The sequence below is a fragment of the Mustela lutreola genome, chromosome 7, assembly GCF_030435805.1.
Source record: "Mustela lutreola isolate mMusLut2 chromosome 7, mMusLut2.pri, whole genome shotgun sequence".
NCBI classification, from domain to species: Eukaryota; Metazoa; Chordata; class Mammalia; order Carnivora; family Mustelidae; genus Mustela; species Mustela lutreola.
In genome coordinates, this window is record NC_081296.1 from 80016237 (window position 1) to 80020109 (window position 3873).

The window sequence follows — 3873 nt, forward strand, 5'->3', positions numbered from 1 at the left end:
CTTATTTTATTTTTCCCCCCTTCCCCTATGTTCTTCTGTTGTGTTTCTTAAATTCCACATATGAGCGAAATCATATGATAATTGTCTTTCTCTGATTAACTTATTTCCACTTAACATAATACCCTCTGGTTCCATCCACATCATTGCAAATGGTTAGATTTCATATTTTTTGATGGCTGAGTAGTATTCCATTGTATATATACACCACATCTTCATCCATTCATCTTTCAATGGACATCTGGGCTCTTTCTATAGTTTGGCTATTGTGGAGCTCATTGTTATAAACATTGGGGTACATGTGCCCCTTCAGATCACTATGTTTGTATCTTTTGGGTAAATACCTAGTAATGCTATTGCTGGGTGGTAGGATAGCTTTGTTTTTAACTTCTTGAGGAATCTCCACACTGTTTTCCAGAGTGTCTGTACCAGCTTGCATTCCCACCAACAGTGTCGAAGGGTTCCCCTTTCTCCACATCCTCGTCAACATTTGTTGTTTCCTGACTTGTTTATTTTAGCCATTCTGACTGGTGTGAGGTGGTATCTCGTTGTGGTTTTGATTAGTATTTCCCTCATGTGGAGGAACAATTATCTCTATTAGTTTCTTGTTTACCCTCAAAGTTAAGAAAATGGTTTTGAACTTAGATTTCTTTTTTTTAAGATTTTACTTATTTATTTGAGAGAGCAATTGAGAGAGAGCACAAATGGGGGAGAGGGGCAGAGGGAGAAGGATAAGCAGATTCCCCACTGAGTGGGAACCCTGATGCAGGGCCCAATCCCAGGACTCCCAGGATCATGACCTGAGCCAAAGATAGATGTTCAACTGACAGAGACACACAGGCACCCCTGAACGTGAACTTAAGGGTTTTTTGCTATTGTGTTTTTGTTGTTGTTCAGAGAGAGAGAGAGCACAAGCAAAGGAATGGCAGGCAGAGGGAGAAGTGAGCTCCCTGCTGAGCAAGGAGCCCTTATGAGGGACTCAATATCAGGACCCTCAGATCATGACATGAGAAGAAGCATATGTTTAAGCGAATGAGCCACCCACACATTCCTGAACTTAGATTTCTAAACAACCCAAATCAAGTGAAACAATAGATTGAGTTTGGGAAAAATAAATGCACATGATACACACAAGCACTCAGAGTAGAGAGTACCAATAGAGGTTTTGGAAATATAATGCTAGAGAAGGATTTTAGCAAATTGAAAAGGGAACCAAGAAAGAGGACACACAGGACACCAAATACATAGCAGCAGCTGAATGTGACCAATAAGAAGTGAAAGAAACCAAAATATGTTGAGGCAGATTTGTTAAACCCAGAGGCAGATTTCCTATGAAACTAATGAAAATAAGCCTCAGGGCTCCTCACACACTTCAGAACTTTCCAAATCCAAGGGATGAGCCCTAACAGTTTCTATTTGTAATTCTACATTTTTTTCTCTTAAAGACGACCACCCAAATTGTAAAAGATTCAAGATCTACAAAACTTGGATCCATCCTTGATTAGATAGTTAGTATTTGGAAGATTTTTCTCTAAGCAAAAACCATTTAATGACATGAATTATATTTCCTTCCTTGGGTGGAATCAAACTATATTAGTATTTATCTGATAAATTGAAAAATAATGTTTACTGCTTTTTCCACTTCTAAAATTAATCTATGGACAAGATACAAAGATATAATTGGAGTTATAGAACAGCATAGGAATGCTATAAATCTTGACAATCAATATAAAATTACAATACAGATAAAAATATTAGGACAATAAGAATAGAGATTCAATTAAATTTTATTTATTTTATAATTACAGGAAAAAAATGTAACTATCACCATCTGGAGCTGAAGGAATCAGGGAAAGTGAGAGGTGCTATAGAAGCAATAAATTCCTCATCTTTCAGATTATAACCATGGACACTGTCAAAAGATGATAAATCAAGAAAAAAAAGCAGAAATATTACTAAAGACAGAAATATTAAATATATAATTAACTAAATATTAATATTAATTAATATTAATTAAATACTAATATTAATTAAAAATAAAATAATAATCATGAGAATAATCCCAATCAGAAAGTATTTTTAGCTGCTTGTGGTGAACAGAACTAAGGCAAGAGGAAAGAAAATTGCTTTGCGCAGTGGCAGTATCGTAGCCAATGAGGTTTATCCGAGGTGCGATTATTGCTACTTTTCATTTTATAACCTCCTATAATGTTCAAATTTTATTTCTGCACTACCTCTATAATATTTTTTAGTTTTTAATTTTTTATTAACATTAATATATTCTTTTTATTGTTATAAAATAAATATACTTATTTTTATTAACATATAATATATAGTATTATACATAATATATAATTATGTGTATATAATATGTATGATATAATAATTATAATATATTATATATAATATTATATATCATATGTTAATATATATTATTACATTATATATATTAAAATGTATTATTAGCCCCAGGGGTACAGGTCTCTGAATTGCCAGGTTTACACACTTCACAGCACTCACCATCACACCCAATGTCCATAACCCAATACCTCTGCAATTTTTTAAACAATTTTTAAAAATATGTGTGCAAAATATGTAGTTTCTAATGTTCTTTATAATTATTGGAGCTGGAAACAATCTAAATACCTACAGAGAGATGAATAGAAGACAAATTGAAATAATTTAAATCAATTTTATGTATTTACTGACATGGAAAGATCCCCACACTGTATCAAGGTTTTTTTTATTTTAAAAAAATCCAGGTGCTAAATAACATGTACATTATGATCTATTTTTTTTTTAAATTTGTGGTGTGATGAAAGAGAGATCACAACCAACACCAAAGAAATACAAACAATTATAAGAGCATATAATGAGCAACTATAAACCAGCAAATTTGACAATCTGGAAGAAATGGATGCATTCCTAGAGACATATAAACTACCACAACTGAACCAGGAAGAAATAGAAAACCTGAACAGACCCATAACCAGTAAGGAAATTGAAGCAGTCATCAAAAATCTCCCAACAAACAAGAGCCCAGGGCCAGATGGCTTCCCAAGGGAATTCTACCAAATATTTAAAGAAGAATTAATACCTATTCTCCTGAAACTGTTCCAAAAAATAGAAATGGGAGGAAAACTTCCAAACTCATTTTATAAGGCCAGCATTACCTTGATCCCCAAACCAGACAAGGATCCTGTCAAAAAAGAGAATTACAGACCAATGTCCTTGATAAACACAGATACGAAAATTCTCACTAAAATACTAGCCTATAGGATCCAACAGTACATTAAAAGGATTATTCACCATGACCAAGTGGGATTTATTCCAGGGCTGCAAGGTTGGTTCAACATCTGCAAATCAATCAATGTGATACAATACATTAATTAAAGAAAGAACAAGAACCATATGACACGCTCAACAGATACTGAAAAGGCATTTGATAAAGAACAGCAACCTTTCCTGATCAAAACTCTTCACAGTGTAGATATAGAGGGTACATTCCTCAATATCATCAAAGCCATCTATGAAAAACCCACAGGGAATATCATTCTCAATGGAGAAAAACTGAGAGCTTTTCCACTAAGGTCAGGAACATGGTAGGGCTGTCCATTATCACCACTGCTATTCAACATAGTACTAGAAGTCCCAGCCTCAGCAATCAGACAACAAAAAGAAATGAAAGGCATCCGTTCAGCAAAGAAGAAAGGATGATATGATACTATACGTGATATGATACTATATGTGGAAAACCCAAAAGACTCCACTCCAAATCTGCTAGAACTTGTACAGGAATTCAGTAAAATGTCAGGAAATAAAATCAATGCACAGAAATCAGTTCCATTTCTTTACACCAACAACAGACAGAAGAAA

General features: G+C 33.9%; 1 pseudogene; it reads left to right on the top strand.

The window, feature by feature from the left end:
* Window positions 1–2121: 2121 nt before the first annotated feature.
* On the top strand, window positions 2122–2238 carry LOC131837359 (U4 spliceosomal RNA; annotated as a pseudogene).
* The last annotated feature ends 1635 nt before the right edge of the window (window positions 2239–3873 follow it).